This window comes from Chiroxiphia lanceolata, chromosome 18, assembly GCF_009829145.1.
Source record: "Chiroxiphia lanceolata isolate bChiLan1 chromosome 18, bChiLan1.pri, whole genome shotgun sequence".
NCBI lineage: Eukaryota > Metazoa > Chordata > Aves > Passeriformes > Pipridae > Chiroxiphia > Chiroxiphia lanceolata.
The window spans coordinates 5,040,308-5,054,080 of NC_045654.1; the positions used below are offsets into that span (position 1 = coordinate 5,040,308).

At 44.9% G+C, this 13,773-nt stretch overlaps 1 protein-coding gene across 4 annotated transcripts in view; it reads left to right on the forward strand.

The window, feature by feature from the left end:
* BCR (BCR activator of RhoGEF and GTPase) overlaps nt 1-13,773 on the forward strand; it is a 98,994-nt gene that overhangs the window by 27,283 nt on the left and 57,938 nt on the right. Inside the window, exon 1 of one of the 4 annotated variants that reach the window (XM_032706117.1) lies at nt 4,111-4,254. The exons of the other annotated variants lie outside the window; for them this stretch is intronic. The gene's annotated coding sequence lies outside the window, so the exon portion shown is untranslated. Of the gene's footprint in view, nt 1-4,110; nt 4,255-13,773 lie in introns of those variants that run through there. 4 annotated transcript variants of the gene reach the window in all.

A 13,773-nucleotide genomic window follows, 5' to 3' on the forward strand; every position in this document is an offset into this window, starting at 1 on the left:
CAGCTTGGAAGTGGAAGCACAGGGAAAATCTACATAAAGCGCTCGGCAGCATTTTGATGAACAGAGCACATTCTTCCAGGGCAGAAACATTGTCTCAGCTGTTTGACTAAGAGTTTCCAAAGGTTTGAAAACAGACTTGTTTTCTTGCATCTCATTTCTGAGACCTTATTTCATCTTCAGTCTAAAGACAGAACTCCAGATTTATAGTGGCAATTGCCGTGCTGATGGCTGTCTTTGGGAATGTGGCAACAACTAGAAAACATTGGAGAATGCAGCACATGAGCAAAAATGAGAAGCACAGTTGTTGAAATGGGTTTAGGAATTCATTTAATCTGCTTCCATATTTCTCCAAAGGCTGTTTTCTTTTATTCCAGGGGACAAGTTTTTCTCTAGCAAGATGTGCAGGGTGATGTGGGTACAGGATGTAAAGGTGACATGGGTCAAGATACAAAGCAAAAACAAAAGTGCATCTGTTCCATCATAACTTGAGGTGGTAAGAAATCCAGACTTTGCAGTGCCTGTTTGGAGCACAGTTTCTCTGCCTGTGGGCAACAGCATGTGCAGTTAAAGGGCACCAAGTAAGTTTTCACACACCCTTCTTAAATCATACCATTGTATTTTGGGACAAAATGAGAGGCAGGACTTTGGAATTTCCTGGTATTTGTTGAAGCATTAGAACTACAGTGTATTTTTAAGTCCTTCTCCTCTTCTTTTTTGCTCAGTCATCTCTTTGACACTCCGAAGTGTTGCTGTCTGTGCCTCCCTGCAAAGGATGAGATGGCAAAGCTTCCTCATCTCTTAGACTGCGGTCTTCGGATTCATTTATGTTAAAGGGAGTTAATGTGGCTAAAGGCTGGCTTGAAAAGCTTTGCCAGCCTGTGTTGCTCTCCAAAGAATGGTTATGCACATCAGCTATTCACCCTCAGTTTTCCTAGGGAGGAGAACTAATTTTCTTTCCTGCGGAATGATAAGATTTGGTTACTTCCTGAGCCGAAAATAACGTGCCCTGTTGCTTAAACCTTGTTAGCAAGCTGAGACTTGCTGAAGAAGCATTTGCTTCTTCCACTCCTCAACCTGTCAGGTTTTCAGATTATCCTTGCTTGGGTTCTGCTGGTGGGGCCAGGTGGAAAATAATAAAGCCCCTCTGCTTATCTGTGGTCAGCACTGACTGAAAGGGAGAGCTTATCTCTCGTCCCCATGTGTCCTAGAGGAAGCCAGGCTGAAGCAATGAATCCCCGTTCCTAACAACAGGAAAACCCAGAATTTGACTTAAAGGGGATGATTGATTGGAGAAAACAAAAAAAAAGACACCAAGTAATGGGGATTGGTGTCAAGTGGCTGAAGCTGAGTTTGTGGTGTGCTGAGGTGTGGCAGTGCCCAGCTCCCTCCACACTGCCAACAGCTCCCAGAGCAGTGCAGACTGCCCAGGCTGCACCAGCAGGCTGGCTGTGTGTGCTGGAGGTCACAGCAGCGTCCCACGGATTGATTTTTATTTGTTTATTGACGTTTCATTCTGTAGAGGCAGAATGGGTTTCTGCTCAATGTAGAGCTGAGGCTCCAGGTGAGAGCAGAGGGATGGTGGTGGGACGTGTACAGGAGCTGGCTCAGCCTTTAACCTTCCTCCTGCCGCAGCACCCTGACAGCAGATGTGCTGTCATATTCCATGATTTCGAGAAGTGGAGGATGTGTTAGAGAGATGCCCTTCTACAGTGACCTTCCTACCTGTAAGCTCTCAAAATAATAATGCATAAGTGTTCAAGAAGATGTCAAGGCAATTCCTGCATAAGCTTGCCCAAAGACCAGCTGCTGGGACTGGCATCCATCAAACCACAGCTGAAGGGAGTGTGTAGGGGCTAAAACCATAAATGCTCTGACTTAGTGACTGATGCAGTTTTTTCTCTGCAAATATTTTTTTTCCTAACCATTACTTTAAAGTTCCAAGTATAGGTAGGTATTATCTCAGTTTAAAAATTGAGAAGGTGCAGGCATTGCTGGGTGCTAATCTGGCTCTTCCTAGAGTCAAACTGTTCACTTGCAGGACAAAATACCCTGATCTCCTTACCTGCTGCCTTTCTGTCACATGTCCTGATAGTAATGAATAAATAGTACATTTAGTACATCTGTAAATTTGGAAAGATAAGAAACAATGGAAAAACTTGGATGTTGGACAAACACTGGGGCTTTTCCCTATTGCATGAAAGGAATTGCTGTCCCAGATGGTTAAACACAAAGGGATTAGGTATACAGCAGGATTTTGTGCCGTGTATTGTCTTAGTAACCATGGTGCCACGCTGTGCAACCTTGCAGAAGAGTTTCCTAGACCCTTTTCCAGTGGTTGCTGTGAATCACTGAGTTGTTTCTTTTTTTAGTCAGACTTTGTACATCTGCAGGATCCACAAGTTCATGGTGCCACTTCTCATGAATAATGAGCTGCCCAGGTGATACTGGAGGCAGTGGTGGGTTTTGCCAGTTCCCAGAGCAGTCTGATTGCGTTCAGAGAGCTGTGATGTTATAAGCGATTGAATTTAAGTTACTGGAAAACTCCTAATTTCCAGCAGTCCTGGAGGTGTGGAAAGTGTTTTCTGCCTTGAACTTCCTGCATGCCAGGACTTCCTTTCTCCAGCTGTCACTGTTAGAGAAGCCACCTTCTCTTTGCCATCCGGTCTCTTTGGATTGAATTCCCTGTTTGTCACCAGCTCTTCTAGTCTTTCTTTTTCTCAGCTGAAATTTTTGTTTCTACTGTTGCAGACAGAAGCAAACCTAAATTAGGCTTTAGTCCTCCTGCTTTGCAGCTCTAGCTCACTCAGTGCAAAGCTGTTGCCCTGTAAGTTAGTTTTATCCTTTGTGGTGGAATTTTGGTATAATTCTGATGTTACTGGGAACATTTGTTAACTATTGCCAGGAGAGGCATTAAGTCCCATGCACGTATAATCTGTTACACAGCTGACATTAAATGTGTTCCCCATGTAAGGCAGAAAAAGGTTTCAATTCTTTTAATGCAGCAAAAATCTCTGTAGCTAGAAATTCCTGACCCTTTGGATGGAATACCGAAAGAACATTCAGAAATTATTGGGATTTATTTGCTTGTGCAGGAAAAAGTTGTTTGATGGGTTTCCATTTGAAGCAACTGCTTTTAAAGTTCTATTTAAAGCCTCTTCTTCAATCTTCTCTTCCATTTCTTCTGGACAGTACTGCAGGATGTCTGTGCTCCATTTCTTGCAAGGAATGATATCCCAAGAAATACCTTATTTTTTTTGCATGTGGGAGCTCTTTTCATCACTGATGGAGAACATTGCTCTGTAGGACCACTCCCATGGGCTCTGCTAGTTAAAGAATGGAAGAAGTTTGGGCATGGTTGCCATTGTGTATAACACTTCTTGTGTCTGGCATGAGAACAGAGGGAAAGACTAACTCTGGAAACAGGGAAATAGGGTTGACTAGACCTGTTGTTACCATTTACAGAAACTAAGCAGAAGGGGTTTGTCCAAAGTGGTTCCCTCCTTCCCTTTTATTGAACTCAATAATCATGGACAGCGGAGAGGGAGAGATTTAAAATACCCAACAACTAGGTAGGGAGTAACTCCTGACATAAAGGCTTCTATTCATGGCTTCTCCCCCTCCTTGCTTCCCTTAAATAATATATATTTTATACACAACTTTCAGGCCTCTTAATTGAGCTGGTTTGTGTAGGTTCAGAAGGAGAATGTGGTGTTTTGAGGCTGGGTACTAAACCACAGAGCTGGCTGAGCTCATTGGAGGGTGCCTGAAGCTTCGTGGCCTTGGCCTCCCATTGCTTGAAGGCCTCCAGATGTGGAGGGCTGTGCACGACCCACGCTGCATTCTTGGGGTATCTGTAATGTATGGACAGCATTCAGTAGGAAAAGTGGATTAGTAACAGAGTTTGAAGGAGGTGGGAATCTTTACTGGAAGTGTCCTCTTCCACGTTTCTTACCAAGCTGCAGGTTTTCTGGCATATGTGCAGCTCTGGGGTGTAGCATTCTTCCCAGCATTTTTGTAGAACAAGGATAGTGAAATAGGAATATTCACACACAAAACTTTTTCCAGCCCTGACTTCTTGGCAGACCTTGTGGACTGAGCAAGAGAAGTCTCAGGTTCTTGGAAGGCAAGAAGAAGCTTTACATTCTGGTCAGAAGCAATGAGAGAGGCAAACCTGTGCTATCTAGAGGACAAATTGGAGGGAAAATACTGGGAGAGAGGGACATTTTAATTCTGGGCTGTTCACATTCCTGAAAGGTGAGTCTGGGTTTGAATAAGAAATTGTATATCCAGAGGGAAGCGCATTTTGCAATATGGTGTTTCCAAGTTTTTGGTGAGAGGTGGATTTCAAACCCCTGTCTTTTGAGCACAATCCTCCTTAATGCCTGGCAGTGCCCATCTCTCCACATTCCCCATGATTGCCTGTGCTTCCATGTGCCAGTACTGTCTGCTGGTTGTTCACACACCCGGTGAGAAAGAGCACTGGTCACTAATGTCCTTGTGAGGCCAGTTCCAGGGATGCCAAGGCACGGTGGTCTCTGGGAAGCGCTGGTTCCACCTGTGGCGTTTGCCCGGCCCGGAGCAGAGGAGCAGGGCCTGAGCCCCCGTGCAGGGGCTGCCCTGGGCTGCAGTGCTGGCTGGGGCACTGTCAGTGGCTGTGCAGTTACTGCTGTGGTTTGACAAGACCCTCTGTTGCAGTAACTGCATTTTCCTGGTTCTCACGGGGGTTCATCCCCAGTGAGTGCACGCTGGGTTGTTGTGTCTCTGTCACCTTGTGTCTGTGCCATCCCCCGACAAGGGCCAGCCTCATGTAAAGAGCCCCCTCTGAGAGTGGCTGGTAGCCAGTAATCTCTTTAGAAAAGTCTGTGCTCTGAGAGTGCAGTGTGGCAGATCCTGCTGTTACTAAATTTTACATTTCACCCTTGGCTTTTTGCCAGGTCCCACGGGGAAACTTGGTTTCCATGAAGCAGTCACAGAATAGGAATAGTGGCTGCTTTTTGCTGGGGACCTACCAGGCAGTGCTCATCCTTCCCTGGGAGCAGAAGGGGGCAGCCCATGGAAGGAGAATCGCGTGTTAGGCTCAAATCCTCATAACCAAGACACAACAGCAGCAGGAATACTGTGTGGTTCTATTAAAATAGTCCCTTGTGTGAGCACTTCAGGTCCTGAGACTCACTGCCTTTGTCCCTGTGACCCTTTGTACCTCTTGGAGGCAGAACAGTGTGTGCTCGACTTCAGGGTAACTTCAGGTTCAGTTTAAGACTAAATCTCCAGGCTTTGGAAGAGGGACCTGGCAGTTGAAGGTCCTGTAGTGACTAGTAGAGAATAGAAGTAGTGACTAAGCAACCAAGTCCTTTGGTTAACATCCAGTTTATGTGATGTCCAGGTCATTGTAGTGCCACCCCTTGATAAGGGTCAGCTGTGCTTTTTGTTTTTCCTCTTCTTATTCCCCTCCCATTTGTCAACATCAGGTGCTGGTCACAGGTGCTGGAGAACCTGTCTTGTAATGGAGTTGAACAGACTGTGAGTCCTCCTGCTCCTATTGAAGGGAGACACACTAACTGAAGGCAAGACATGTCTGCTTGACATAAAACTGAGGAGTGAGGACTTTAATCTTTGAGAGGTAGTTGATGGGCACAAGGGTGCACTGCCTTTACCTAGAAAGTCCTCACTTTGCTCACTGAATTTGGCCTTTAGCTTCATGAAAACTCTGTGTTTAGATTCATTAATGCACAGGGATCATCAGTGCAGGTGCTTATGAAGCTTCACGTTTTTTCCTTGGCTGTTGCATTCGGGAGTAATATGCGAAAGGAATGAGTTATGCTTGTTTTGTTTCTCTTCTCCTCATTCCCATCTGTTAAAAAACAAACCCAGAAACAAAAATGAGGCCATCCCATCATTTTTCATTTCTACCAGGCTGCTGTTGCAAGGCAGCTTTCTCTTCACGAAGCCTTCACTTGGTACTGAGGTCCAGCCCATTTCTATTTTGGGAGAGAAGAGACGGAGAGGGTGTTTCACTTCCTGCAGCTCCTGCTGAGTGAAGCCACTTGTGGTCCCCAAGCCCTGGGCTGCTGATGTGAGAGTAACAACTTAAACGGTTGTGATTATTAAGAGGAAGAAAGTGCCTGAGGATATTTGTCATCTCTTTGTGTGAACTGTGTTTCTTCCATTACAACTTGATATCATTCTCTGTGGCATCTTTAACACCTGCTGTTTTTGTAGTCTACACTTATTTGATTGAAAGCTTCTTGGCCAAGGATCTAGGCTAAAATTTGCTCAAATAGCTTGAGTCTAAGACTTATTTTCATGAAGTGCTTGGGCTTGTGAGGTACCAGTGTGGTCCCAGAACTTCCCCATGTCCTGTATCAATACTCCCCCTTAATTTTACCTTCCCAAGTCACATCCCTTCTTTTTTCCTTTTAATTACTTTGGTTTAAGAAGGAGAAATGAATATTTGGGCAAAAAAATAAGCCTCTTGAAGGCAGTGGTTGTTGTTTGTGGTAGTGATGTCCTGAAGAGGACATTGCCACATACAGCTTTCGTAATAAAATATGTGCCCACTGTGCTGGGTGGGTGCATTTTATGAACTGTATAAAATCTGTAATGCACCATTCTGAGCAAGTAAAACAAATCCCAGGTTAATGGGGTTTTTTTGGGTCTGTCTTCCATTCTGGTCAAATCTTGCTCTTGGAGCAGGATCCAACTTTCCACTTTATGAGAGTGGATATCCTGCTTGAAATAATCAGCTGGCTAGTCCCATTTAGCAACTTAGAAGTAGTGTTTCTGTCTTTCTGCTGTAGTAATATTGACAGGAATCTTGTCTTATTCCACTAATTCTTCAGTCATCTCAAATCTATCGAAGTGTGTGAGTCTGTCAGACAGTGTAGTTGTTGTTTAAAATTGCTGCTGAAAATTAAAGGGAAGCATTAACCCAGGAAATGTAGTGGCATGCAGAGGTTTTGTAGAAAACAGTTACTGTGCAGTTGAACAGTATCTGCTCTGTGCAGCTTGGAGTCTAAAACGTCAGAAATTCTATTTCAGGGCTGTGGCAAATTGCTTGAAGCTTTTTAAGGCTGGACCAAGCATCAACACAACACGTCTTCCAAGTTTCTGTAAAAGTCCTGGTAAAGCAGTATCTAAATATAGTGCTGATGTACAAGTGTTCCTTTATTTTTCCCCTGTTGTGTTTTGCTTGCTTCTCACTGTACGTGTATTCCATGTAGGGGGGTTCAGTTTGTCTGTGGAGTTTTCACTCAAAATATTTAACTGCCTACAAACCCGATATGAAAGACAAGAGACTAAAACAAATAAATACATGTCCTATAAAAGGAATGAAGATGGGAGGCAGCTGTGCTGCCTGGAGGAGTGCAGCCATCCTTCTGGGTGTGTGCTCCCTTACTGGCACAGAGATCAGCTGTAGGAACAGTTTATTCGGTTCAGAGTGAGTGTCTGTGCCTGGCTAATCTTCTGCCCTTCCAAAATGGTCTGGTCAGGTCAGAAACCGTGGCCTGGATCCTCTCCCTCTGATAGGGGGAGCATAACTGTGAGGATTTCTTCTGTGGGCAAGTGATTGATCCCCTTCCAGTAAGCAGTTTATCCCATCTAAGATTTTTGTTTGCTTCCGGATGTGCTTCTGGACTATATTAAGGAGTTTAGGTTGACATAATTTCTAAATCAGTTCTTGGGGGCTAAGTGGGGTGAAAGCAGCTTCCAGTGCAATACCAATTGCTCTGAATTTGTATTTCCCCAACTCTGTTGACTTTAATTGAGTGAGGCCAAAGAATCATTTAGGTTTGCATTCTTTCTGAGGTGTCTGGTTGAGGTGCCAAGACCGTATGTGGACTTGCAATGCATTTGGGCACAAAGTTCTCTTATCTCTTGCCTGACTTAAAGGGCTTTTGGAAGCTCAGTGTTTTGAAGATTTTGGATTTTGTGTCAAAAATTTGAGGGTTCTCTCTTGGTTGTAGGTGGCTCTCCTTAGAGCTTCTCTTTGTGTTTCTTGGATTTGTAGATTCTTTTTTTCTGTCAAAGTGGAAAGTTCAGTGTCAGTTCATGCAGAGCATGGTGTGGGCAGGGTTTCCACAGCCACTGTTCAGGTGCCAGTCACAGCTCTCCAGGGCTGTTCATTGCTTTGGCTGGTCCCAGTGGGCTCAGTGGCCACCAGCACAAAGGCAGCTGGTTCCCATCACCCCCTGCCCCCGGGAGCTGCCTGGGGCAGTGATGTGGGTGCTGCTGGGGCTTGAGAGCTCCTGCAAAACAGCCCCTGTTCCAGCTACTCCCACATACTTTCCTTTTTAATGCTTTGTTCTCCAGCAAAATGTTGCTTGTAAAGGGGGGAGGGAGGAGATCCCAGGCTATTATCTGCTAAGTAGGTCGTAATTCTGGTAAATAATTGATTTTTTTTTTCAGGCTTGAAATCAGAAGCAGGCCTTAAGTGCCAGTGTCAGACCACTGTGATTATCACTCCTTCTGGAATTTCAGTGCTTCATCTTGGAGAGTAGTTGTCTGGCTCTTTTGGGAGGGGCATGCCACTGGAAATAAAAGGAGAAAGTAATTCTAAAATCACATGGAAAAGGTGTTTCTTTTGCTGCTACGTTGGTTTTAAAGTTTTCTTGCTTTAAACTAGCTCCAATGGGAATTCTCTGCTTCTGGCTTGTGTTATGCTTTGGATTAGCTGCTCAGACTCTTTACCTGTTTTTATTAAGCACTGGAATTTGGAAATGAAAGTGTTAACAGCAGCAAGCATCAGCATTGGCTGTGTGTGCTCTGGATGTGTCTGTGCTGTTCTGCTTAATCTTTGAAAATCTTATTCTGCTGTGCAGACTGCTCAGGAGGAGTCTGCTCTGGGTTCCTTGGGTTCAGCCTGTATTTTTGCAGACCAAATCCTCTTCCCAGATAGCTGGATCAATCTTCTGCTGTGGGAGTGAATAGATATATATGTATATGTGTATTTATGTACAGATACTTGTGCTTTTTACCTCTTTGTGTCCAGAGAGTTTCCCTGACAAGCTTCCTTCACCACGAGAGAAAGAGAAGGTCTTGTGTGGGGAGGTGACCTTTGGGGACACACTCCCCTGAAAATCTGTTTATTTTGTGTCTTGCCTGGGAATGAGCCCTGACTGTTGGGAATCCTTAGTTACACCCCCTGCAGTACAGCAATAGTGCAAAGGCTTCTCTGGGGCCTGCAGTCGAGAGAGCTGTTCTCACAGGTAAGTCCTTCTGCTTTGCCCTCTTCTCCTGCACCAGCTGACCTGAATTGCAGCTTCTGAGTGCCCTTGAAGTGTGTGTGTGTGTGTGTGGCAGTCACAGCTCTGATCCTGCCTTGATCTGTGTGTCCCTGTATATCCAAAGTTATCATCAAAATATTAGGGAGCCACAAGAGCTCAGTTCTTCCCCTTGGTGCAAAGTTACTGTGTGAAACTGCTTTGGGACTTGCTGGGCTTGAGAACATTTAATAGTTTGCTTTTAGAGCTGCTGTCTGAGCAGGCTCTGCTCTGTGTGTACAAGTCTGGGTACAGAACAAAGCTGCTGGGGGACACCAACATCCACACAGGTTGTTTTACTTGGGACTGGTGTGGTCCTATTTTCCTTTGGTTGAAATTCATTGGCATTTTAGTGCTTCCCCTTGGCAAGGCTTCAAAATCACTTGTAGGCTCATTGATGCTGTGGGATGTCAGGGCTTAACGAAGCAGTGGTGTTAACACATCTGTGTTACCAAAATAAGCTCCCTCTTATCCCATGTTTTAATAAAATCTGAACAGCAGTGAATTAGTCAATGATGATGGAGTGTAAACCAGCATTGTTGGTGTCTGATGAAGTGCACCATGAGCTCAGACAGAGAGGTCTTCCCTCTCATCTGCTTTTCAGCTCCTCAGAGAACTCTGGCACCACTGTGCTGCTTGTTGTGGAATCATGTTTTTCTAAATTTAGTCTTCACAATCATATAATTAGAGGAGGACTTCCACTTCTAAAAGCAGATTCTGCAGAGAAACCCACAGTTTGTGAAGAAGGGTGGTATAGTGTGTCAGGTGAGAACTTACTAACCCTAAACAACCATGTGACACCTTCATCTTAACTAGTAGCTTCAAGGGAAGAGATGGGGAGTAGATGGTGTTTATTACTGCTGGTAGGGAGCTGTGTTCTACCTTCAGCATTTTTAATTTTAAAAAGTTTCTATAACTACCTTGCCATGACTATGAATGACACAAAACTGTTGTTTTTTCTTCTCCAGCCAGATGACAGGAAGACACTGAGCTTGGGCAGCAGCTGTGTTCAGAAAAGGTTGTCAGTGGTGTAGGCAGAGCCATCTGCCTACCAAGGCATTTAGCTTGGGTTGCTTGTTCTAGGCCAAGATAGTAAATCAATAGCTTATTTTTCAGAGTGTTACAAGTAAGATGTCAATGGCAAGATTTACAGTGTAAACAGGAAAAGGGCAACGAGCTTTATTGGCTTCTTAGTGTCCTAGCTGCACTGGTGAGAAAACAAAACAATATTGAAAAAAAAAAGCCAAAGCAACTCATCCTGAAAGAGGCTGAAGATCTAGATACAGAACGGTATTCCTATCAAATGTGTTTACTGGGTGTTTTTAATAGACTTTAATACCCCCCACTGCCTAGGGCTGGCCTTCCCTTCCCTTCTCACAGAACTGTCAGTTCAGTTAAACTTTTGTTTTAACAGACACTTTCCCCTCTGCATGCCAGGACTGTTTGTCTGCTCTAGTTAAGTACAGGAAAAGGTGTATATACATTGTGGGGGTTTTTAACAGATCACCGTGTGGCAATTGCTCCATTTCGTTTTTGTTAATTTTATAATCTACTTCTCTGGGGATTCCTGTTGCCAAACGTTTGAAGTGGCTGCAAAACTCTGAGACAACTGTGAAGAACAAAATAGTAAATATATGCTGCTCATGGTTGGAATTTTCTTTGTTCATGGGGCAGATGGTAGAGCCCCACTGGGTATGGGAGAAGCTACCCTCCCAGTGGAGTCAGTACATGCAGTTTCCTTTTGGGTTTTGTTACCAGGTTGTTTTTTTTTTTTCAGAAATGAAGTGAAGGCTATAGTTTGAGCACAGCAGGAGTGCTGACCTGAGCAGTCAGGTTTGCTCCATCCCACCTCTGTGCTGTTGTGCTGCTGCATTGTGTGGAGAGGATCAGTGAAATGGAACAGGGAACTGCTCTTACTTATAAAATAACACTCTTTCCAGTTATTTTTAGCTTAGCCAGCTCCTACTGTGGTTTGCTGTGCTCCCTGCAAACCTGATTTGGAGGACAGTAGGGGAGAGACATGGATAGGAACTTACAGAGGGGAGACAGCTTGAATCCTATAACTTGAGTTCTCATAATGCAACCCCTGCTTTTGTTGGCAAATTGACTTCTTGGTTCTTCACCTTTCAGCTGTGTGTGTTCATTGCTGTTTACTTGTTTGGTTTTGGTTTGGGTGTTTTTTACGTTATTTTTCATGGAAACCTTTTCTCCATTTCAGTCAGCTTGCACCTCTGGTCTAGTCAGTGCTAACGCTCCTGGTGCCTTTGGGGCCAAGCCACATGTACTTCTGAACGTACCTTCCTGTCCATGTATTTTTATGCTGAAAAAAAGTCTTCAACTGTCAACAACCACACCTAAAATTTACCTTCTGCCTGTTAGACTCGCAGTAAATGAGAATAACTAAACTTGGTGCACAATCCTGAGTAAGGAGTGGAAAATAAAACTGCAGAGATGTTCCAGTTTGCTTTGGGGTTTCCTTTGCCAAGGACATCCAGTGGCCTGACTGCCAGCAGGAACTGAACATGGAAACCTTTCCAGCCTGCCTGGGAAAACATAGAACAGCAGAGGAATCTAAAGACATAGACCCTGGATGGAAAGAGATTCACTTTCTGCTCTCCCCAAGGCAGGAGTTTGAGGTATTCATCCATATTATGGGGTGTTGTGTTGTGCCCGGTGGTAAACAGTGAGGAGGAGCAGTTAAAAAAGAAAAAGGGCAACAAGTTTCCTGGCTTTGGGCCCTGGCCTGCCCTCTGAGTCCAGTGTGGTACCTGTGTAATTCAGGCCTCACCAAAATTTCTGTCTTCACCTGTTGGCACCGTATTTGCAGCCAGTTGTGCTGGGAACATACCCCATTGCTGTATGTGTATGGGAACATACCTCATTGCTGTATGTGTGTGTTTGCTCAGTGATGTTTAAGGCTCTCAGTGATGGTGACTAAACCTTGTGGGTGCCCTGGAGCACATGCAGCAGCCAGTAGGACATTGGTGTTGTCAGCTGTCTCAGAGAAATGTTCAAGTCTTGCCTTCTGCAGTGACTCTGGGTGTAACTTTCTATCCTAACATTAGTTACACCCCACATGCTCATAGTACATCCTAAAATTTATAAATTGCTGTGGAGGCACCCTGTATGTTAAAGGCCACATCTTCTAAGTGTGTAACCTGTTCTCCTTCTCATCCCAGCTGCCAATATCAGCTGAACTCCCCTGTCTGGTTTGTGGTGAGCGATGGTTGCGCTTCCCTCCCAGCATTTCAGTTGGATTGAAGCTGATCCGAGTGTCAGAAGTCCTGGAGAGATGGGAATTTACACCTCGGCTGCTCTTCCCTTGCTGCCCGCTGTGCCAGGCACTCACTCAGAGCCTGGCTGGGTGTGAGGTGTGGGGGCAGCTTGGGCTGAACTCTCAGCATGCAGCACTCCAGGGCTGCTAACCAGAGTTGTCTGGAGCAAGGGTGAGCAGAGGGGAGGTTGTGCTGGCTGGCAGAAGGAGATCTTTGGAATTTGCGTGCTACAGTGCAGTCCTGTCTGGACTCTCCTGGATAATCCAGGTTAGTTTCCTGACATTTTCCCTCTTGAGGACTCTCTCAGTAGCCTTAGTGAGCAGCTCCTTCTGTCCCGTGGGAGGGCTCCCTAGGTTTCCCTGAAGTGGAGAATGGGCTCAGTAATCCCAGCTTTCACATCCCAGCTGGATGGTGGACCCTTGCTTTGTGTGAGCATTAGATCTGTGTGAATGTTAAATCTCCCCACAAATATGCCAATCAGAGCAAAAAGTGACCTGTCTCAGTAACAGACTGCTCCAAACAGATCAGACCTGTCCTCTAGTCTCTGCATGAACTCTTCATGGAATATATGGGCAGATTAAAGAACTCTGATCTTCTTTTTTAGATGTTTAATGATCTGGGTTTGACACACCTAAAAGATTAAAAGTGGACTGCAGTTAATTCATCTCCTAAAGACTTAAGGGCGCTGTCTGCTATGAGGATAAAGCTCATCTGTGGTAGAGACAGAAGTTTCTTGGAGTCTGGTTAACATCTATGGCCTGAGATCCCCTGGGGGAGGGAGGGTGGAGACAACCACCAGCTGTCTTGCTGCTTCCATATGCAAGGTACATTGCTTTCTCCTTCTTCCATCTGCAAAGGAAGGTGCAGTTCTCAATCTGTGCACATGGCACTCACCTGCACAGACCTTGCCTTTCCCAAAAGACAACAAAGTGTTGTGTAAAATTTATATGTGACAGGTGCCTGTTTCTGCAGCTACTTCATGTGCTTCAGAGAGATGAGCTGTTGGAATGGGAGAGCAGAGGATGGCAACCTGAAATTTATATGGTGATCTGCTAAAATTTTGGATTTACAGAACTCCTGTTTTGGGATGCTGTATAAGCTGTAGCTGTCATTCCAGTGTCCAGCTTTGTATTTAGAAACCTCCCTCCTTGGGGTGCTGTTACCCTTTTGTTCTATTCCCTGGAGAATGTTTCTTTGCAGGTGTCAGCATGTGCAGCGTTGCTTTCAGAGCCCACTCC